Consider the following 24,860-nt stretch of genomic DNA (forward strand, 5'->3'; position numbering starts at 1 on the left):
AAACTATATGTACAAACCCAAAAGCGGTGAAGTTGGCACGTTGTGTAAATGGTAAATAAAAATAAAATACAATGATTTGCAAATCCTTTTCAACTTATACTCAATTGAATAGACTGCAAAGACAAGATACTTAATATTCCAACTGAGAAATTTCTTGTTTTTTTTAACAAATAATCATTAACTTAGAATTTAACGGCAGCAACACATTGCAAAAAAGTTGGCACAGCGGAATTTTTACCACTGTGTTACATGGCCTTTCCTTTTAACAACACTCAGTAAACGTTTGGAAACTGAGGAGACCAATTTTTGAAGCTTTTCAGGTGGAATTCTTTCCCATTCTTGCTTGATGTACAGCTTAAGTTGTTCAACAGTCCGGGGGTCTCCGTTGTGGTATTTTAGGCTTCATAATGCGCCACACATTTTTAATGGGACACAGGTCTGGACTACAGGCAGGCCAGTCTAGTACCCGCACTCTTTTACTATGAAGCCATACTGTCGTAACACGTGCAGAATGTAGCTTGGCATTGTCTTGCTGAAATAAGCAGGGGCGTCCATGATCACTTTGCTTGGATGGCAACATATGTTGCTCCAAAACCTGTATGTACCTTTCAGCATTAATGGTGCCCTCACAAATGTGTAAGTTACCCATGCCTTGGGCACTAATACACCCCCATACCATCACAGATGCCGGCTTTTCAACTTTGCACCTATAACAATCCGGATGGTTCTTTTCCTCTTTGGTCCGGAGGACACAACGTCCACAGTTTCCAAAAAAAAATTAAAATGTGGACTTGTCAGACCACAGAACACTTTTTCCACTTTGCATCAGTCCATCTTCAATGAGCTTGGGCCCAGCGAAGCGTTTCTGGGTGTTGCTGATAAATGGCTTTGGCTTTGCATAGTAGAGTTTTAACTTGCACTTACAGATGTAGCGACACACTGTAGTTACTGACAGTGGTTTTCTGAAGTGTTCCTGAGCCCATGTGGTGATATCCTTTACACACCGATGTGGCTTTTTGATGCAGTACCGCCTGAGGGATCCAAGGTCATGGGTATTGACGCTTACGGGGGTATAGCTCTGTTGGTAGAGTGGCCGTGCCAGCAACTTCAGGGTTCCAGGTTCGATCCCCGCTTCCGCCATCCTAGTCCCTGCTGTTGTGTCCTTGGGCAAGACGCTTTACCCATCTGCTCCCAGTGCCACCCACGCTGGTTTAAATGTAACTTAGATATTGGGTTTCACTATGTAAAAGCGATTTGAGTCACTAGAGAAAAGCGTTATATAAATAGAATTCACTTCACTTCACTACGTGCAGTGATTTCTCTAGATTCTCTGAATCTGTTGATGATATTACAAAACGTAAATGGTGAAATCCCTAAATTCCTTGCAATAGCTGGTTGAGAAATGTTGTTCTTAAACTGTTGGACAATTTGCTTACGCACTTGTTCACAAAGTGGTGACCCTCGCCCCATCCTTGTTTGTGAATGACTGAGCATTTCACGAAAGCTGCTTTTATACCCAATCATGGCACCCACCTGTTCCCAATTAGCCTGTTCACCTGTGGGATGTTCCAAAGAAGTATTTGATGAGCATTTCTCAACTTTCTCAGTCTTTTTTGCCACTTGTGCCACCTTTTTTTTTAAAAACATGTTGCAGGCATTAAATTCCAAATGAGCTAATATTTGCAAAAAATAACTAAATATAAGTTTACCAGTTCCAACGTTAAAGGCCTACTGAAATGCGATTTTCTTATTTAAACGGGGATAGCAGGTCCATTCTATGTGTCATACTTGATCATTTCGCGATATTGCCATATTTTTGCTGAAAGGATTTAGTAGAGAACATCGACGATAAAGTTCGCAACTTTTGGTCGCTGATAAAAAAGCCTTGCCTGTACCGGAAGTAGCAGACGAGTAGCGTGACGTCACAGGTTGTGGAGCTCCTCACATCTGCACATTGTTTACAATCATGGCCACCAGCAGCGAGAGCGATTCGGACCGAGAAAGCGACGATTTCCCCATTAATTTGGGCGAGGATGAAAGATTTGTGGATGAGGAAAGTGAGAGTGAAGGACTAGAGGGAAGTGGGAGCGATTCAGATAGGGAAGATGCTGTGAGAGGCGGGTGGGACCTGATATTCAGCTGGGAATTACTAAAACAGTAAATAAACACAAGACATATATATACTCTATTAGCCACAACACAACCAGGCTTATATTTAATATGCCACAAATTAATCCCGCATAACAAACACCTCCCCCCTCCCGTCCATATAACCCGCCAATACAACTCAAACACCTGTACAACACACTCAATCCCACAGCCCAAAGTACCGTTCACCTCCCCAAAGTTCATACAGCACATATATTTCCCCAAAGTCCCCAAAGTTACGTACGTGACATGCACATAGCGGCACACACGTACGAGCAAGCGATCAAATGTTTGGAAGCCGCAGCTGCATGCGTACTCACGGTACCGCGTCTGCGTATCCAACTCAAAGTCCTCCTGGTAAAAGTCTCTGTTGTCCCAGTTCTCCACAGGCCAATGGTAAAGCTTGACTTGTCATCTTTCGGGAATGTACACAATGAAACACCGGCCGTGTTTGTGTTGCTGCAGTCGGCCCCAATACACCGCTTCCCACCTACAGCTTTCTTCTTTGCTGTCTCCATTGTTCATTGAACAAATTGCAAAAGATTCACCAACACAGATGTCCAGAATACTGTGGAATTTTGCGATGAAAACAGACGACCTAATAGCTGGCCACCATGCTGTCCCAAAATGTCCTCTACAATCCGTGACGTCACGCGCTGACGTCATCATACCGAGACGTTTTCAGCAGGATATTTTGCGCGAAATTTAAAATTGCACTTTAGTAAGCTAACCCGGCCGTATTGGCATGTGTTGCAATGTTAAGATTTCATCATTGATATATAAACTATCAGACTCCGTGGTCGGTAGTAGTGGGTTTCAGTAGGCCTTTAAGTATCTTGTTTTTGCAGTCTATTCAATTGAATATACCGTATTTTCCGCACCATTAGCCGCATCTAAAAACCACAAATTTACTCAAAAGCTGACAGTGCGGCTTTTAACCCGGTGCGCTTTATATATGGATAAATATTAAGATTAATTTTCATAAAGTTTCGGTCTCGTAACTACGGTAAACAGCCGCCATCTTTTTTCCCGGTAGAACAGGAAGCGCTTCTTCTTCTACGCAAGCAACCGCCAAGGTAAGCACCCGCCCCCATAGAACAGGAAGCGCTTCTTCTTCTACTGTAAGCAACCACCCGCCCGCGTAGAAGAAGGAAAAGCGCGCGGATATTACCGTACGTTTCATTTCCTGTTTACATCTGTAAAGACCACAAAATGGCTCCTACTAAGCGACAAGGATCCGGTTCATGAAAAGACGCAATCTCTCCATCCTCACACGGATTACTATTTCACAGCAACTGATATTCCTGTGAACCGCACTGTGGAACGGGAGCACGTACGGTGAATATTCGCACCACAGGGAATGAGAAGTCGTCCTTCACTGTGGTTCTAGCTTGCCATGCTAATGGCCAGAAACTTCCACCCATGGTGATATTCAAAAGGAAGACCTTGCCAAAAGAGACCTTTCCAGCCGGCGTCATCATAAAAGCTAACTCGAAGGGATGGATGGATGAAGAAAAGATGAGCGAGTGGTTAAGGGAAGTTTACGCGAAGAGGCCGGGTGGCTTTTTTCACACAGCTCCGTCCATGTTGATATACGACTCTATGCGCGCCCACATCACAGATGGTGTCAAAAAACAAGTGAAGCACACAAATACAACACTCGCCGTCATTCCGGGTGGATTAACCAAAGAACTCCAACCGCTGGATATTGGTGTCAACAGGGCATTCAAATCACGACTGCGAACGGCGTGGGAACAATGGATGACCGAAGGCGAACACACCTTCACTAAGACAGGCAGACAGCGCCGGACGACATACGCCAACATTTGCCAGTGGATCGTAAATGCCTGGGCAGATATTTCGGTCACAACTGTGGTCCGAGCTTTCCGGAAGGCAGGATTCACAGAACTGCTGAACAGTGACACTGACTCCGATGACTTCGACGAGACGGAACCGGCCATTTTGGATCCCACATTTGCCCAACTTTTCAATTCGGACACCGAAGACGAAGAATTCGAAGGATTTACGAATGAAGAATAACTTCAGAAGGTGAGCGCTATGTTTATTTTGTGTGTTGTGACATTAACGTTCGAGCAACATTATGTTGCTATTGCGCTGCACTATTTTGAATTTTACTATGTTTGTGATTGCACATTTGCGTACATTTTGGGACAGAGTTGTTAGAACGCTGGTTTTTAATATATTATTGAAGTTTGACTGACCTATATGACTGTTTTTTTGACATTCCCTTTAGCGCAGCGTAGGCGCGGCTTATAGTCCGGGGCGGCTTATAGGTGGACAAAGTTTTGAAATATGCCATTCATTGAAGGTGCGGCTAATAATCCGGTGCGCCTTATAGTGCGGAAAATACGGTAGGCTGAAAAAGATTTTCAAATCATTGTATTCTGTTTTTATTTACCATTTACACAACGTGCCAACTTCACTGGTTTTGGGTTTTGCAAAATGTTTCTTTAACGTCCCATTTTCTTTCAGTAGCCGTGTAGCAATAGCCTCGGGGGAGCGCCGCGTGTTCAAAGACAATCACTTTGCTCCATAATTTATACAACGCGCTCGGCTCGCGGTGAGACACATCTTCTTACATCCGCCCGCGTGTAAACCCAGTATTTTTCCTGCTCGTTCCAAGAAATGACACCGCTCGGTGGAGGAGGCAGAGGACTTTGTTCCTTTAGATCCGATAGTTCTCCAAGGTTTTTCACCAAGTAGCACCTCAGAAAACACATGGCTCTCCGCCGTCATGACCAACATTAAAAACACATTAGCGTGGAAGGCCGAAGTATTCATTAAAAACAAGGCAGAAGTATTTTTAATATTGTTGGCCACTGCAACATTGCACACAATGCACAAGCAACATCAACGACGATAGTCCATTTACAGTAGTAATGTGCGGGTCGATACTGTCGTCGATACCAGATTTTTATGCTCTAATGTTGATTCTCAAATCAAAGTACCGATACTTTATTTCAGGGGTGTCCAAACTAAGTATATTATTATTAACTAGATGAGGCAAGGCCCCGGGGGTAGATGAGATCCGCCCGGAGTTCCTTAAGGCTCTGGATGCTGTGGGGCTGTCTTGGTTGACAAGACTCTGCAGCATCGCGTGGACATCGGGGGCGGTACCACTGGATTGGCAGACCGGGGTGGTGGTTCCTCTCTTTAAGAAGGGGAACCGGAGGGTGTGTTCTAACTATCGTGGGATCACACTCCTCAGCCTTCCCGGTAAGGTCTATTCAGGTGTACTGGAGAGGAGGCTACGCCGGATAGTCGAACCTCGGATTCAGGAGGAACAGTGTGGTTTTCGTCCTGGTCGTGGAACTGTGGACCAGCTCTATACTCTCGGCAGGGTCCTTGAGGGTGCATGGGAGTTTGCCCAACCAGTCTACATGTGTTTTGTAGACTTGGAGAAGGCATTCGACCGTGTCCCTCGGGAAGTCCTGTGGGGAGTGCTCAGAGAGTACGGGGTATCGGACTGTCTGATTGTGGCAGTCCGCTCCCTGTATGATCAGTGCCAGAGCTTGGTCCGCATGGCCGGTAGTAAGTCGGACACGTTTCCAGTGAGGGTTGGACTCCGCCAAGGCTGTCCTTTGTCACCGATTCTGTTCATAACTTTTATGGACAGAATTTCTAGGCGCAGTCAAGGCGTTGAGGGGATCTGGTTTGGTGGCTGCAGGATTAGGTCTCTGCTTTTTGCAGATGATGTGGTCCTGATGGCTTCATCTGGCCAGGATCTTCAGCTCTCACTGGATCGGTTCGCAGCTGAGTGTGAAGCGACTGGGATGAGAATCAGCACCTCCAAGTCCGAGTCCATGGTTCTCGCCCGGAAAAGGGTGGAGTGCCATCTCCGGGTTGGGGAGGAGATCTTGCCCCAAGTGGAGGAGTTCAAGTACCTCGGAGTCTTGTTCACGAGTGAGGGAAGAGTGGATCGTGAGATCGACAGGCGGATCGGTGCGGCGTCTTCAGTAATGCGGACGCTGTATCGATCCGTTGTGGTGAAGAAGGAGCTGAGCCGGAAGGCAAAGCTCTCAATTTACCGGTCGATCTATGTTCCCATCCTCACCTATGGTCATGAGCTTTGGGTTATGACCGAAAGGACAAGATCACGGGTACAAGCGGCCGAAATTAGTTTCCTCCGCCGGGTGGCGGGGCTCTCCCTTAGAGATAGGGTGAGAAGCTCTGCCATCCGGGAGGAGCTCAAAGTAAAGCCGCTACTCCTCCACATCGAGAGGAGCCAGATGAGGTGGTTCGGGCATCTGGTCAGGATGCCACCCGAACGCCTCCCTAGGGAGGTGTTTAGGGCACTTCCGACCGGTAGGAGGCCGCGGGGAAGACCCAGGACACGTTGGGAAGACTATGTCTCCCGGCTTGCCTGGGAACGCCTCGGGGTCCCACGGGAAGAGCTGGACGAATTGGCTCGGGAGAGGGAAGTCTGGGCTTCCCTGCTTAGGCTGCTGCCCCCGCGACCCGACCTCGGATAAGCGGAAGAAGATGGATGGATGGATGGATAGATGAGGCAATTCCTGAAGGAATTGTGTGTGAATGCTCCAATGCTGAAGTTGAACTGAAATGCTGACAGAATGTAGTATGAATGTAAGAATAGTTTGAATGTTGGAATGGTTTGAATGTTGAAGATTTTGAATTTGCAGGAAAACCGGAATTTGGTTTGGAACTTGGGAAAGTGTTAATTTGAATGTCCAGGATGAGTGGAATGTGTTGACGTTGGAATAGTTTGAATAGGTTGAAAAATGTAGGAACTGAGCAACTTGGAAAAATGTCCCATTCATTTTAATGGGAACTTCCTGGACATTTTGGGAAAAGCTGGATTTTTTTTAGGAGCATGAATGTCCTGAATGAGCTCATTTGGTTGGTGTTGACATTGTTTAAAACGCCCAAGAAATGTTGAAGTAGTAACAGTTTTTTAATTGAGAAATGGTATCATGTAATTTCAGGAAAACCGGGAATTATTCTAGTTCTAAAACCAACTTGTTTTTTTGTCCTGACTAAGAGGAATGTTTTGACAGTGGAACGGTTGAAATGGGTTGAAAAATGTGAAAGGAGTCATTGCACTAAAAAAGGTTGGAAATAAGGTTAGAAAAAACAGGAATTCCTGGAAATGTGCTGAACTTGAAAACATGAATGTCCAGGATGAATTGAACGTGTCGAAGGTGGAATAGTTTGAATCGGTTGAAAAATGTGGGAATTGTGGAAGTTTTAAAAATGGATCATTCATTTTGAATGGGGAAACTGTCCCTAAAGACTGGGAATTCTAGGAAATCCCTAAATTTCTTGTCATACTTGTTGAAAAGGAGCAAACAATTCCTGGACAGGTTAAATATTTTGAAGTTGTAACGGTTTGAATCGGATAAACAATGTGGGAGTTGTGTAACTCTGAAAAATGTTCCATTGATTTCAATGGGAATTTCATTGAAATTTTGGAATTTCGGGAAAAGCGGGATGCTACAAAATGTGAATGTTGTGGTTGGTGTTGGAATTTTTCAAATCGGTCGAGATATGTTGAAGTAACCTTTTTAATTGACAAATGGTATTATGACATTCCTGGAATCTTGGAAAAACCGGGAATTTTTACAGTTCAAAAAACAACTTAGTTTTTTGTCCTGACTAAGAGGAATGTTTTGACAGTGGAACGGTTGAAATGGGTTGAAAAATGTGAAAGGAGTCATTGCACTAAAAAAGGTTGGAAATAAGGTTAGAAAAAACAGGAATTCCTGGAAATGTGCTGAACTTGAAAACATGAATGTCCAGGATGAATTGAATGTGTCGAAGGTGGAATAGTTTGAATCGGTTGAAAAATGTGGGAATTGTGGAAGTTTTAAAAATGGATCATTCATTTTGAATGGGGAAACTGTCCCTAAAGACTGGGAATTCTAGGAAATCCCTAAATTTCTTGTTATACTTGTTGAAAAGGAGCAAACAATTCCTGGACAGGTTAAATATTTTGAAGTTGTAACGGTTTGAATCGGATAAACAATGTGGGAGTTGTGTAACTCTGAAAAATGTTCCATTGATTTCAATGGGAATTTCATTGACATTTTGGAATTTCGGGAAAAGCGGGATGCTACAAAATGTGAATGTTGTGGTTGGTGTTGGAATTTTTCAAATCGGTCGAGATATGTTGAAGTAACCTTTTTAATTGACAAATGGTATTATGACATTCCTGGAATCTTGGAAAAACCGGGAATTTTTACAGTTCAAAAAACAACTTAGTTTTTTGTCCTGACTAAGAGGAATGTTTTGACAGTGGAACGGTTGAAATGGGTTGAAAAATGTGAAAGGAGTCATTGCACTAAAAAAGGTTGGAAATAAGGTTAGAAAAAACAGGAATTCCTGGAAATGTGCTGAACTTGAAAACATGAATGTCCAGGATGAATTGAATGTGTCGAAGGTGGAATAGTTTGAATCGGTTGAAAAATGTGGGAATTGTGGAAGTTTTAAAAATGGATCATTCATTTTGAATGGGGAAACTGTCCCTAAAGACTGGGAATTCTAGGAAATCAGTAAATTTCTTGTTATACTTGTTGAAAAGGAGCAAACAATTCCTGGACAGGTTAAATATTTTGAAGTTGTAACGGTTTGAATCGGATAAACAATGTGGGAGTTGTGTAACTCTGAAAAATGTTCCATTGATTTCAATGGGAATTTCATTGAAATTTTGGAATTTCGGGAAAAGCGGGATGCTACAAAATGTGAATGTTGTGGTTGGTGTTGGAATTTTTCAAATCGGTCGAGATATGTTGAAGTAACCTTTTTAATTGACAAATGGTATTATGACATTCCTGGAATCTTGGAAAAACCGGGAATTTTTGCAGTTCAAAAAACAACTTAGTTTTTTGTCCTGACTAAGAGGAATGTTTTGACAGTGGAACGGTTGAAATGGGTTGAAAAATGTGAAAGGAGTCATTGCACTAAAAAGGTTGGAAATAAGGTTAGAAAAAACAGGAATTCCTGGAAATGTGCTGAACTTGAAAACATGAATGTCCAGGATGAATTGAATGTGTCGAAGGTGGAATAGTTTGAATCGGTTGAAAAATGTGGGAATTGTGGAAGTTTTAAAAATGGATCATTCATTTTGAATGGGGAAACTGTCCCTAAAGACTGGGAATTCTAGGAAATCCCTAAATTTCTTGTTATACTTGTTGAAAAGGAGCAAACAATTCCTGGACAGGTTAAATATTTTGAAGTTGTAACGGTTGGAATCGGATAAACAATGTGGGAGTTGTGTAACTCTGAAAAATGTTCCATTGATTTCAATGGGAATTTCATTGAAATTTTGGAATTTCGGGAAAAGCGGGATGCTACAAAATGTGAATGTTGTGGTTGGTGTTGGAATTTTTCAAATCGGTCGACATATGTTGAAGTAACCTTTTTAATTGACAAATGGTATTATGACATTCCTGGAATCTTGGAAAAACCGGGAATTTTTGCAGTTCAAAAAACAACTTAGTTTTTTGTCCTGACTAAGAGGAATGTTTTGACAGTGGAACGGTTGAAATGGGTTGAAAAATGTGAAAGGAGTCATTGCACTAAAAAAGGTTGGAAATAAGGTTAGAAAAAACAGGAATTCCTGGAAATGTGCTGAACTTGAAAACATGAATGTCCAGGATGAATTGAATGTGTCGAAGGTGGAATAGTTTGAATCGGTTGAAAAATGTGGGAATTGTGGAAGTTTTAAAAATGGATCATTCATTTTGAATGGGGAAACTGTCCCTAAAGACTGGGAATTCTAGGAAATCCCTAAATTTCTTGTTATACTTGTTGAAAAGGAGCAAACAATTCCTGGACAGGTTAAATATTTTGAAGTTGTAACGGTTTGAATCGGATAAACAATGCGGGAGTTGTGTAACTCTGAAAAATGTTCCATTGATTTCAATGGGAATTTCATTGAAATTTTGGAATTTCGGGAAAAGCGGGATGCTACAAAATGTGAATGTTGTGGTTGGTGTTGGAATTTTTCAAATCGGTCGAGATATGTTGAAGTAACCTTTTTAATTGACAAATGGTATTATGACATTCCTGGAATCTTGGAAAAACCGGGAATTTTTACAGTTCAAAAAACAACTTAGTTTTTTGTCCTGACTAAGAGGAATGTTTTGACAGTGGAACGGTTGAAATGGGTTGAAAAATGTGAAAGGAGTCATTGCACTAAAAAAGGTTGGAAATAAGGTTAGAAAAAAGAGGAATTCCTGGAAATGTGCTGAACTTGAAAACATGAATGTCCAGGATGAATTGAATGTGTCGAAGGTGGAATAGTTTGAATCGGTTGAAAAATGTGGGAATTGTGGAAGTTTTAAAAATGGATCATTCATTTTGAATGGGGAAACTGTCCCTAAAGACTGGGAATTCTAGGAAATCCCTAAATTTCTTGTTATACTTGTTGAAGAGGAGCAAACAAGTCCTGGACAGGTTAAATATTTTGAAGTTGTAACGGTTTGAATCGGATAAACAATGTGGGAGTTGTGTAACTCTGAAAAATGTTCCATTGATTTCAATGGGAATTTCATTGAAATTTTGGAATTTCGGGAAAAGCAGGATGCTACAAAATGTGAATGTTGTGGTTGGTGTTGGAATTTTTCAAATCGGTCGAGATATGTTGAAGTAACCTTTTTAATTGACAAATGGTATTATGACATTCCTGGAATCTTGGAAAAACCGGGAATTTTTACAGTTAAAAAAACAACTTAGTTTTTTGTCCTGATTAAGAGGAAAGTTTTGACAGTAGAGCGGTTGAAGTGGCTTGAAAAATGAGGAAGGAGTAGTCGACAGAAAAAAAGGTTTAAAAAACGGGATTTCTGGGAATTTTTTTTAACTTGCAAAAAAATCATAGTTTGAATATCCGGGATGAATGGAATATGTTGAAGGTGGAATAGTTAGTACTGGTTGAAAAATGTGGAAATGGTGGAAGTTTGAAAAATGGCCAAAATATTTAGAATGGGAAAAATGTCCCGGAAAACCTGGATTTCTGGGAAAAGAAGAAGAAATTGAAGAATTTTGGTGTAGAAAACCATATGTGTGAATGCTTTGGAGCTTTTTTTCCATTTAAAACAAATGCTAAAAACAGATCTGAGCGGCTGTTTTCCGCCTGCTGCTAATGTAACAATGTCACAGTTAAAAGAACACATTTTTGTTTTTTCTGGCTATGATGGAAGTATTTATTACAGAATGCTAATGGCTTCTAAGGCACACGGGTGCACAGGTGCAGAAAGGTTTCATTGTGTATTTGAATAATAAAGACCCATATAGCAGAGGTGGGACCAAGTCATTGTTTTGCAAGTCACAAGTAAGTCTCAAGTCTTTGCCCTCAAGTCCAAGTCAAGTCCCGAGTCAAGACAGGCAAGACCCGAGTCAAGTCCAAAGTCAAGACTGGAAAGTCTCAAGTCAAGTCCTAAGTCCTGCATTTTGAGTTTCGAGTCCTTTCAAGTCCTTTTAACCACAGACTAATATATTAACACAGATTGTGTATGCTTTTCAAACGCTGTATTTATTTATTAAAACAAGTACATTTTAAATTGCAGGAAATAAAATTGTGCTGACATTGCACTTTATAATAGCACTATTAACCAGTCATTTTAAACATTAACTCATTCCTTTACAGAACAAACACATTGAAAAATAAAGTGCTAATGTACTTATTTGTACAAAAGTGTTAACATTGAAAAAACATGACATATACGTGAACATAACAAAAAAGTTGTACTTTTTATATGTCAGGGCCCTATGCTGCATTGCATTTGCAAAAGACCAAATTAGCCAAGAGTCTGTCAGTCATTTGTGCACGATGGGGGCGTAGTATGATGCCACCATGGCTGAAAACTCGCTCCACTGGAGCACTGGAGGCAGGCACTGCCAAGACTCTCATGGCCACTTGGAACAGTGAAGGAAGAGTCTTCATGTTCAATGCCCAGAACAAAAGGGGGGAGAGAGGTTTTTTGGGTGGTGCACTACTTGTAAGTGTATCTTGTGTTTTTTATGTTGATTTAATAAAAATAAAAAAAAATAAAAAAATTATTGTGCGGCCCGATACCAATCGATCCACGGACCAGTACCGGGACCACTGAGTGGTTGGGGACCACTGAGGTAAACAACCAACAGTATGTCAGAAAGCTAGCTAAAATATTCATAATATAGTATACATTTTAACTGACCTTTATTTTACTATTTTTGTCTTTTTTTTTTTTTAGGTGGCTAAAATACGCGGTGCTACTGACCGCTGTCTAACGTTACGTGTGATATATTGACTAACGTAACCCTGCTTAAAAAAAACCACTGAACAAAAAGTATGAATAAAGTAGTGAACTGCAACAGATTCCCGTGTTTGCAATAACGTTATAACGTTAGCAGTGAGTTTACAGCCTCACTGATTTAACTACACAGCAAATAAAAGTCAAGTTACTTAGCCAATAAACGTTATCTTACATTCAAAACTTACCGTTCTTTGTGCAACTTCAAATGCCGGACGAAGTTGGAAGTTGTTGCCTCTCCATCAGTAATTTTCGAACCGCATGTGTTGCATACTGCAAACCGTTTTGTGTTGACCACCTCGTAATTTTTATACCCAAACAAAATTATTTTAGGTATCATTTTTTGTTCACTGGCGTGTGGTTTGGACATGTCTTCTCGTTGGTTGTCCTGCAATTTGATTGGATGAATGCTGTGTGATGAAAACAAAGTAGATCTAATTTGATTGGCTGTTGTACTGAGAGCTGCACACCAGCTGACACACGCAACGCTGATAGACAAGTACACAATGAAAAATACGGAGCGCTCCCGAATAACTTTTTCATCTTTTGGTTTTGGGGAAAGTAGCAAGTCATGTCAAGTCATGTCAATTCAAAAGGCTCAAGTCCAAGTGAAGTCACAAGTCATTGATGTTAAAGTCTAAGTCGAGTTGCAAGTCTTTTTACATTTTGTCAAGTCGAGTCTAAAGTCATCAAATTCATGACTCGAGTCTGACTCGAGTCCAAGTCATGTGACTCGAGTCCACACCTCTGCCATATAGTCATACAAAAGTATGTTTTACCATTTGTCTCAGAGTCAAGTATGGTACACTGATGTTGTCCTTTATAGCAGTGGTACAGTACGGTTCAATTTAGTATGGTACACATGTTGTGTTTTTTTTTCAAAATATTAAAAGGCCTGAAAATGTCAGATTCCGAATCAAGCCTTTAAGAAGTGGGGCTAGACATCAGTCTGCAAGTTTATTGGTCCATGGTGCTACCTTACTCGTAACAAAAAATACTTCAGAATCAGTGTCCCCATTGAAATTAATTTAAATTCCATTCATATGTTCTTGTCCCACACCATGTACGTTTGTAACATGCTTTGAAAAAAGAAAAACTATTTTTGGATCATGAATATACAGGTAAAAGCCAGTAAATTAGAATATTTTGAAAAACTTGATTTATTTCAGTAATTGCATTCAAAAGGTGTAACTTGTACATTATATTTATTCATTGCACACAGACTGATGCATTCAAATGTTTATTTCATTTAATTTTGATGATTTGAAGTGGCAACAAATGAAAATCCAAAATTCCGTGTGTTACAAAATTAGAATATTACTTAAGGCTAATACAAAAAAGGGATTTTCAGAAATGTTGGCCAACTGAAAAGTATGAAAATGAAAAATATGAGCATGTACAATACTCAATACTTGGTTGGAGCTCCTTTTGCCTCAATTACTGCGTTAATGCGGCGTGGCATGGAGTCGATGAGTTTCTGGCACTGCTCAGGTGTTATGAGAGCCCAGGTTGCTCTGATAGTGGCCTTCAACTCTTCTGCGTTTTTGGGTCTGGCATTCTGCATCTTCCTTTTCACAATACCCCACAGATTTTCTATGGGGCTAAGGTCAGGGGAGTTGGCGGGCCAATTTAGAACAGAAATACCATGGTCCGTAAACCAGGCACGGGTAGATTTTGCGCTGTGTGCAGGCGCCAAGTCCTGTTGGAACTTGAAATCTCCATCTCCATAGAGCAGGTCAGCAGCAGGAAGCATGAAGTGCTCTAAAACTTGCTGGTAGACGGCTGCGTTGACCCTGGATCTCAGGAAACAGAGTGGACCAACACCAGCAGATGACATGGCACCCCAAACCATCACTGATGGTGGAAACTTTACACTAGACTTCAGGCAACGTGGATCCTGTGCCTCTCCTGTCTTCCTCCAGACTCTGGGACCTCGATTTCCAAAGGAAATGCAAAATTTGCATGGTTGGGTGATGGTTTGGGGTGCCATGTCATCTGCTGGTGTCGGTCCACTCTGTTTCCTGAGATCCAGGGTCAACGCAGCCATCTACCAGCAAGTTTTAGAGCACTTCATGCTTCCTGCTGCTGACCTGCTCTATGGAGATGGAGATTTCAAGTTCCAACAGGACTTGGCGCCTGCACACAGCGCAAAATCTACCCGTGCCTGGTTTACGGACCATGGTATTTCTGTTCTAAATTGGCCCGCCAACTCCCCTGACCTTAGCCCCATAGAAAATCTGTGGGGTATTGTGAAAAGGAAGATGCAGAATGCCAGACCCAAAAACGCAGCAGAGTTTAAGGCCACTATCAGAGCAACCTGGGCTCTCATAACACCTGAGCAGTGCCAGAAACTCATCGACTCCATGCCACGCCGCATTAACGCAGTAATTGAGGCAAAAGGAGCTCCAACCAAGTATTGAGTATTGTACATGCTCATATTTTTCATTTTCATACTTTTCAGTTGGCCAACATTTCTAAAAATCCCTTTTTTGTATTAGCCTTACACAATATTCTAATTTTGTGACACACGGAATTTTGGATTTTCATTTGTTGCCACTTCAAATCATCAAAATTAAATGAAATAAACATTTGAATGCATCAGTCTGTGTGCAATGAATAAATATAATGTACAAGTTACACCTTTTGAATGCAATTACTGAAATAAATCAAGTTTTTCAAAATATTCTAATTTACTGGCTTTTACCTGTAGTATAGAAAAACGGCACTAAAACAGCTGATCAAACAAAACAGAAGTCATTGCAATTGTCATGACTCTCCAATCAGCTGAACAGACTCAATACACTCGTAATAGCATATTAGCCGATGCTAACAACGCTAGCTTCATTACATTACGATGCATGAAAACAATCCTACAGACATCACACATGAGACAGTTTGGTGAGTTTATACAAGTTTTGCTCGTGTCCCCCTCAAAACACCAATTTATTATGTAACATGCTTTTATAAAAATAAAAACTAACTTCTGGATACATAAATGTTGTATGAAAAAGTACCACAAAAATACTAATTCAGACATTACATCAAATCAAATCAAATCAAATCAACTTTATTTATAGAGCACATTTAAAATTTACCACAGGGGTAGCCAAAGTGCTGTACAATGAGCAGGTTAAAAGATAAAACGAGTACCGAGCAAACACAACACAACACAAACAGAACACGATAAAAAATAAATAATTAAAATAGAATTAATAAAAACATAAAAACATAAAAACAGGTTCACAGCAGGTGTATTATGGGGCGCCATTGCAGGATGGATATCACTCAGTGTTAAAAGCCATGGAATAAAAGTAGGTTTTTAAGAGAGATTTAAAAACAGGAAGAGAGGAGGCTTGTCTAACACTCAGGGGTAGGTCGTTCCAGAGCTTGGGAGCAGCAACGGCGAAAGCTCTGTCACCTCTAAGCTTCAGCCTTGTGTCAGGGACCGTCAACAGCAGCTGATCGGCTGATCTTAAGGATCGGGTGGGGCAGTAAGGCTGAAGGAGGTCGGAGAGATAGGTTGGCGCGAGGTTGTTTAGACATTTAAAAACAAATAAAAGGAGTTTAAAATGTATTCGGTAACGCACAGGGAGCCAGTGAAGGGACGCTAAAATAGGGGTGATGTGCTCACGTCTGCGGGTCTGTGTTAGCAGACGAGCAGCAGAGTTCTGCACGAGCTGCAGGCGGGCGAGGGAGGCCTGGCTAATGCCAACATACAGGGCATTACAATAATCAAGACGAGTCGAGATAAAAGCGTGGATTAATTTCTCAAGATCATGTCTTGATAGAAGCGGTTTCACTTTCGCTATTTGGCGTAATTGATAAGAACTTTTTTGAACGACGCTGCTGATTTGTTTTTCGAATTTAAAATCTGAGTCAAACTTTACCCCCAGGTTTGTGACAGAGTCGCTGAGATACGGGGTCAGAGTGCCGAGGTCAACGTTGGGGGAGGGAGAGCGACTTGGACCGAACAACATAACTTCTGTTTTATCTTCATTTAGGCTCAGGAAGTTAGCTGAAAGCCAGACTTTGATGTCGTGCAGGCAGTCAATAAGACGTTGAACCGTGTTATTTTGTGCCATGGGAAAATAAATCTGGCAATCATCGGCATAAAAATGAAATGCAATACTGTACTTCCTAAAAATAGAACCAAGGGGGAGAAGGTAAAGCGCAAATAAAATTGGGACGAGGATTGAGCCCTGGGGGACCCCATGTGGTAAAGGAGCTGTGGACGACATAAAACTGTCTACTTTTACACACAAAAAAAATACATAACCAAACATCTTTGACAATCAAAGCATGATCGTAACAATCCACATTTTGCGTTATTAATGCGTGAAACTGCTATCTAAATATGCTGTAGCTCCTCCTCTGAATGCAAGTGCTCCTACAGAGGGAATACAAATGTTGTTTTCCTACAAAATACAACATCTGGCAACACTACAGTTTATTGATTTTATTTTGATGATAAGCGTGTGTATGTTCTTTTTGTGTTGACCGGTTTGAAGAAAGGTATGAAAAAATGATATATCTGCGATTAATCGCGATTAATTTTGAGTAAACTGTGACCAAAGTGCGATTAATCACAATTGTATATTTCGTGTGCATTAATAACATAAAATGTAGATTGTTACACTATAACTCAAATGAAAGCTCAGCTGAAAAGACAGTAAGCAGGAAGTCTAGAGTCATTTTTGATCGGAGACTTTCACGTTGTCAAAACATGTCAAGACACCTCTTCTCAAACCAATCACATACTGTATACTGTATACTGTATACTGTTGCTAGTATACATAAACGACATGTCATCAGCATGCGACTGTGAATTGTTCTTGTTTGCGGATGACTCGGCCTTGCTGGTATCAGACAAGGACAAGTCACAGGTGGAGAAAATCCTCAGTGCTGAACACTGTAGAACTTGCACCTGGCTCGCTGACAACAAGCTATCCATACACTTGGGTAAAACGGAATCCATCCTGTTTGGGTCCCACATCAACCTTAAAAAAGTCAATGACTTCACTATAAAAGTGGGTGACATTGTTATCACCAGGAAAGATGAGGTCACCTACCTTGGTTCCATTCTAGAGGCTAATCTTTCCTGTGATAAAATGGCAACCAAGGTAATCAAAAAGGTCAACCAACAAACGAGATTTCTCTATAGAATCTCCTCTCTGGTCAACAAAAGCACCATAAGGATTCTAGCGGGAACTCTCGTTCAACCCTTTTTTCGATTACGCATGCACCTCCTGGTACCCTAGCACCTGCAAAACCCTCAAATCTAGACTTCAAACATCCCAGAACAAGATAGTCAGGTTAATTCTAGACCTCCACCCCAGATCACACCTCACTCCTACCCACTTCTCCAAAGTGGGCTGGCTCAGGGTGGAGGACAGAGTAAAACAACTTGCACTGAGCCTAGTCTATCAAATCCGCTCCACCTCCCTGATACCGAAGTACATGTCAAACTACTTCCTTAACGACCGCCATAACCACAACGCCAGGGGGGAGCTCCACTAACCACGTTAAACCCAGATTCCGAACTAACAAAGGTCTTAACTCTTTCTCTTTCTAAGCCACATCAATGTGGAATGCGCTCCCAACAGGTATAAAAGAAAGGGCATCTCTATCCTCCTTCAAAACCGCAATAAAAGTACACCTCCAGGCAACTTCAACCCTAAACTAACACCCTCCCCGGATTGTTAATAATCAAATGTAAACAATCAAAAGTAGATACTTTTCTTATGCTTTCTGATCCCTCTCTTTCTCTCTCTATGTCCACTACTTGCTGTACATATCCTACCAAGTCAGACCTACACTGTTTCAATATCCATTTCTCTGTTCTCAATTGTTGATGACTGATGATAACAACCAAACCTAATCCCCCCCTCCACACCCCGAATTGTAAATAATGTAAATAATTCAATGTATACACCCCGATGATTATCTTGTGTGATGACTGTATTATGATGATAGTATATATGATAGTATACATCTGTATCATCGACTTAAACAAGTTGAAAAACTTATTCGGGTGTTACCATTTAGTGGTCAATTGTACGGAATATGTACTTCACTGTGCAACCTACTAATAAAAGTCTCAATCAAAACTCCCGGCTTCACAATAATAGCGCTATGCGCTAAATACCATGACCAAATGAAAAATCGTCTTACATTACGATCTTGCTTTGCCAAAGATGTTTTGTAATGTAATCTGTAATATTTAAACATAAATGAATGTTTTCTGGTAGATTGAAATAAAGTGTATATTATTTTCTGATGGATATTTCGCAGTTATAGAATGTTTAGCAGGCTGCATATTACATTTTATTAGGACATAGAGAAGGTTTAAACATTGTTTTCCATCCATCCATCCATCTTCTTCCGCTTAGCCGAGGTCGGGTCGCGGGGGCAGCAGCCTAAGCAGGGAAGCCCAGACTTCCCTCTCCCCAGCCACTTCGTCCAGCTCCTCCCGGGGGATCCCGAGGCGTTCCCAGGCCAGCCGGGAGACATAGTCTTCCCAACGTGTCCTGGGTCTTCCTCGTGGCCTCCTACCGGTCGGACATGCCCTAAACACCTCCTTAGGGAGGCGCTCGGGTGGCATCCTGACCAGATGCCCGAACCACCTCATCTGGCTCCTCTCGATGTGGAGGAGCAGCGGCTTTACTTTGAGCTCCCCCCGGATGACAGAGCTTCTCACCCTATCTCTAAGGGAGAGCCCCGCCACCCGGCGGAGGAAACTCATTTCGGCCGCTTGTACCCGTGATCTTGTCCTTTCGGTCATAACCCAAAGCTCATGACCATAGGTGAGGATGGGAACGTAGATCGACCGGTAAATTGAGAGCTTTGCCTTCCGGCTCAGCTCCTTCTTCACCACAACGGATCGATACAGCGTCCGCATTACTGAAGACGCCGCACCGATCCGCCTGTCGATCTCACGATCCACTCTTCCCTCACTCGTGAACAAGACTCCAAGGTACTTGAACTCCTCCACTTGGGGCAAGATCTCCTCCCCAACCCGGAGATGGCACTCCACCCTTTTCCGGGCGAGAACCATGGACTCGGACTTGGAGGTGCTGATTCTCATCCCAGTCGCTTCACACTCAGCTGCGAACCGATCCAGTAAGAGCTGAAGATCCTGGCCAGATGAAGCCATCAGGACCAAATCATCTGCAAAAAGCAGAGACCTAATCCTGCAGCCACCAAACCGGATCCCCTCAACGCCTTGACTGCGCCTAGAAATTCTGTCCATAAAAGATATGAACAGAATCGGTGACAAAGGGCAGCCTTGGCGGAGTCCAACCCTCACCGGAAACGTGTCCGACTTACTGCCGGCAATGCGAACCAAGCTCTGACACTGATCATACAGGGAGCGGACCGCCACAATCAGACAGTCCGAAACCCCATACTCTCTGAGCACTCCCCACAGGACTTCCCGAGGGACACGGTCGAATGCCTTCTCCAAGTCCACAAAGCACATGTAGACTGGTTGGGCAAACTCCCATGCACCCTCAAGGACCCTGCCGAGAGTATAGAGCTGGTCCACAGTTCCACGACCAGGACGAAAACCACACTGTTCCTCCTGAATCCGAGGTTCGACTATCCGGCGTAGCCTCCTCTCCAGTACACCTGAATAGACCTTACATTGTTTTTCTTATGTTTTTTATTTTCCTAGATGGCGCCACTGTAGTGGCTGCTGGTGGCAGGATCTCTGTGATCTTGTGTCATCCTTTTGTAATCCTGATCTTTCCCTCTTGTTTTCATGTGGTTTTTTTTTTTTTTTGCCTTTTGGTTCGGGACCCTTTAGAGCTGTGCGACAAAGGGTGGCACTTTGGTGACTTCTGCTGTGCTTTTTTGTGGGCTTCTGGATCTGCCTCCCGGGAGCCTTTTGGCCGTGGGGACTAGCTGCTGGGTCTCTGCCACACCAGAGAGACTGGAGGAGATGAGATGCGGTTGAAGAGACAGGGCTGTGGAGTTGGCGCTGGGCGCCGGGACGGACGGGCTTCACAGTGTCTTGGCTGAATGAGCGTGTATCGGACGCCTCGGTCTCCTTGGACGCATCCTCGCTCATTCATGTGGACTGGACACTGGCCGAGAGTTGGTAGGCGGCCGAGGGTGGAGTCGGCTCTCTTGGTTGCTTTGTTGGGTCTGCTCCTGTCTCTGGCCATGCTCCCACCACCCCAGCAGACGATGGCGTGGAACACTGCAGAGGCCACCGCAGTGTGTGGGTGTTGAAATGATGTTTTTGTTTGTTTGCTTTTCTATGCATGATGCAATCGTGTGTGCGCAATGTATATTTTTGGTTTAATTTTTTTTAATTTTTTTTTTGTTCTACTTTTGTGGCTGTGTGTAGAAGATGCACTGCTGGAGTGGCAACTGGTTGCATCAGCTCTGCTCTTTAATGTCCTTTGTGTTCTTTGATGTTTCCCTCTTACACACATGTTTATGTGTGCTATAGCTATGATGTTTTTTTCTTCCTTGGACTCAGTCTGGACCCCCTTTCCAGGCTTAGACTGAATTTTTTTTCTCTCACTCTCCCCTCCCCAGCATTTACCTAATTCTCACCTTTTTTGTAAGGGCCGCTGGAAGTTGGCAGACCCGTCGGCGATCCTGTTCTGTCTCCCTCTAATGTTTGTCTGCTCTTGAATGGGATTGTCCTCCATCCATTTTCTACCGCTTGTCCCGTTCGGGGTCGCGGGGCGTGTAGAAAATCGTAATTTTCCCTCGGGGAATAATAAAGTACTTCTGATTCTGATTCTGATGCAGAGATGTGAAAACCATTAACTTGTACACCATATAATACACAAAATATCACAAGCATTTATTCAGATAGAAATATCAGACATTACATAACCAAACATCTTTGCCAATCAAAGCATGATCGAAACAATCCACATTTTGCGTTATTAATGTGTGAAACTGCTATCTAAACTTTGTGTAGCTCCTCCACTGAATGCAAGTGCTCCTACAGCAGGAATACAAATGTTGTTTTCCTGCAATATACAACATCTGGCAAGGCACCAACGCACTGCAGCTCATTGATTTTATTTTCATTAAAAGCGTGTTTATGGTTTTGTGTTGACCTGTTTAAAAAAAGTATGCAAAAATGATTTACTGTATACCTGCGATTAATCACGATTAATTTTGAGTTATCTTTGAACAAAGTGCGATTAATCGCAATTGAATATTTTCATCCTTTGACAGCCCTCGTTTCCTCACTGCGCAGACGCGACAACGCGTGAGAACTTTGCTCGTCTCGTGTGTTCCTACTATTGCGCGGACCAGTCTTCCTATCAGAGAATAAAACACACTGGTCAATCCCAAGTTCTTTTGGATGACATATATGTTGAGTAAAAAGGAACACCGAGAAAGAATAGGACTTGGCCAAGTTTTGCTAAAGCTTTAGGAGACCAGCCCTTGCAACGCAATAATAGCATCAGCAAGAAGAGGTCTAAAAATAAGACAAAAGGCGTTAACTCTTATAGTGAGAAGGCAGCCCCGCCCCTTTACAGAGAGGGATGTACCTGCTGATAAGAAGAGGGACCGTGTCCTTCACAGAACAAAACTGGTTCAAACCTCCCTTTTGAGGCGTGATCCAGAGCAGAAAAGTACCAATAGCATAAAAACACAATACAATGTTATACTAAAGCATCAAAGTATATAAAAACTATATGCATTCTCCACACTACCTAAGCGGGAAGCAGCCTGAGGACGCCAGCAAGACCGAAGGAGGTGCAGCGCGCCGTCGTCACCCAAGTTCAGTAACAGTTTATGCGAGTCTTTGAGTCCTCCACATGGATTCATGTTGCACAAACAAGTCCTAATGTAATTGTGCATACTTGTACGTGTCAGCGATGCTGCTGTGTGAGAGGAGGAGTGTGTGGATTTCTTATTGCCATCAAACACAGCAATGTAATTAGCTCAGCACACGGCAACAAATTGTATTCATTACTTTACAAGCACGCGTGTGATTCATCAGCGTGGACACACAGACATGATCTACTCACTCCTCACTTGGCAATTATAGTGCAATCACAGACCCACAAACACTAAACTGTGTTAGGTACACCGGTGCAGTGTCATAACATTCCAGCTACACAGTATTCCTAACTCTGTATTTTAATTATTATTTTTTTTTAACAATAGTGTTCCCTCATTTGTTTGGGGCCGACTTACTACGGTCTCGTGCGTTGCAAGCCCCGAGTCAAGTCCAAAGTCAAGACTGGAAAGTCTCAAGTCAAGTCCTAAGTCCTGCATTTTGAGTTTCGAGTCCTTTCAAGTCCTTTTAACCACAGACTAATATATTAACACAGATTGTGTATGCTTTTCAAATGCTGTATTTATTTATTAAAACAAGTGCATTTTAAATTGCAGGAAAGAAAATTGTGCTGACATTGCACTTTATAATAGCACTATTAACCAGTCATTTTAAACATTTAACTCATTCCTTTACAGAACAAACACATTGAAAAATAAAGTGCAAATGTACTTATTTGTACAAAAGTGTTAACATTGAAAAAACATGACATATACGTGAACATAACAAAAAAGTTGTACTTTTTATATGTCAGGGCCCTATGCTGCATTGCATTTGCAAAAGACCAAATTAGCCAAGAGTCTGTCAGTCATTTGTGCACGATGGGGGCGTAGTATGATGCCACCATGGCTGAAAACTCGCTCCACTGGAGCACTGGAGGCAGGCACTGCCAAGACTCTCATGGCCACTCGGAACAGTGAAGGAAGAGTCTTCATGTTCAATGCCCAGAACAAAAGGGGGGAGAGAGTTGTTTTGGGTTGGTGCACTACTTGTAAGTGTATCTTGTGTTTTTTATGTTGATTTAATTAAAAAAAGAAGAAAAAAAAAAAAAAATTCTTGTGCGGCCCGATACCAATCGATCCACGGACCAGTACCGGGCCGCGGCCCGGTGGTTGGGGACCACTGTGGTAAACAACCAACAGTATGTCAGAAAGCTAGCTAAAACGGTACACATATTCATAATATAGTATACATTTTAACTGACCTTTATTTTACTATTTTTGTCTTTTTTTAGGTGGCTAAAATACGCGGTGCTGCTGACCGCCGTCTAACGTTACGTGTGATATATTGACTAACGTAACCCTGCTTAAAAAAAATCACTGAACAAAAAGTATGAATAAGGTAGTGAACTGCAACAGATTCCCGTGTTTGCAATAACGTTATAATGTTAGCAGTGAGTTTACAGCCTCACTGATTTAACTACACAGCAAATAAAAGTCACGTTACTTAGCCAATAAACGTTATCTTACATTCAAAACTTACCGTTCTTTGTGCAACTTCAAATGCCGGACGAAGTTGGAAGTTGTTGCCTCTCCATCAGTAATTTTCGAACCGCATGTGTTGCATACTGCAAACCGTTTTGTGTTGACCACCTCGTAATTTTTATACCCAAACAAAATTATTTTAGGTATCATTTTTTGTTCACTGGCGTGTGGTTTGGACATGTCTTCTTCGTTGGTTGTCCTGCAATTTGATTGGATGAATGCTGTGTGATGAAAACAAAGTAGATCTAATTTGATTGGCTGTTGTACTGAGACCACACCAGCTGACACACGCAACGCTGATAGACAAGTACACAATGAAAAATACGGAGCGCTCCCGAATAACTTTTTCATCTTTGGGTTTTGGGGAAAGTAGCAAGTCATGTCAAGTCATGTCAATTCAAAAGGCTCAAGTCCAAGTGAAGTCACAAGTCATTGATGTTAAAGTCTAAGTCGAGTTGCAAGTCTTTTTACATTTTGTCAAGTCGAGTCTAAAGTCATCAAATTCATGACTCGAGTCTGACTCGAGTCCAAGTCATGTGACTCGAGTCCACACCTCTGCCATTTAGGGATGGGTACCTTTCACATTTGAACCAATACCGATTCCCGTTACCTGGGAATCGATACTAATACTAAACATAACCAATTTTCGGTTCTCTTGTGTGTGTTGATAAAGTGTAAGTTGAATGTGCAAGTCTAGCTTGACGTTGCGCCCCTAAAAGTGTTTACACTGTAAGTATTTACGAAAAACAAAACAAATTATTGTATATTCTTTTTCACATTCGCAATTAATGCGAGTGCGTCACATCTGGTCTAAAGACCATGACCAAATGAAAAATCGTTTTACATTACAAATATGCCTTGCCGAAGATGTTTTGTAATGTATTCTGTGTTAATTCTACATAAGTTTTTTGCACATTCTTCTTCACATTCACAGTTAGTGCTAGTGCGTCACATCTGGTCTAACGACCATGACCAAATCAAGAATCATCTTACATTCCGATCATGCCTCATCAAAGATGTTTTGTAATGTAATCTGTGATATTTCGACATAAAGTATTGTTTTCTGGCAGAAAAAAAAAAAGTTCACATTCGCAGTGCAACACATCCGGTCTAATGACAAATGACCAAATCACATTTTACATG

This window comes from Nerophis lumbriciformis, linkage group LG29, assembly GCF_033978685.3.
Source record: "Nerophis lumbriciformis linkage group LG29, RoL_Nlum_v2.1, whole genome shotgun sequence".
NCBI lineage: Eukaryota > Metazoa > Chordata > Actinopteri > Syngnathiformes > Syngnathidae > Nerophis > Nerophis lumbriciformis.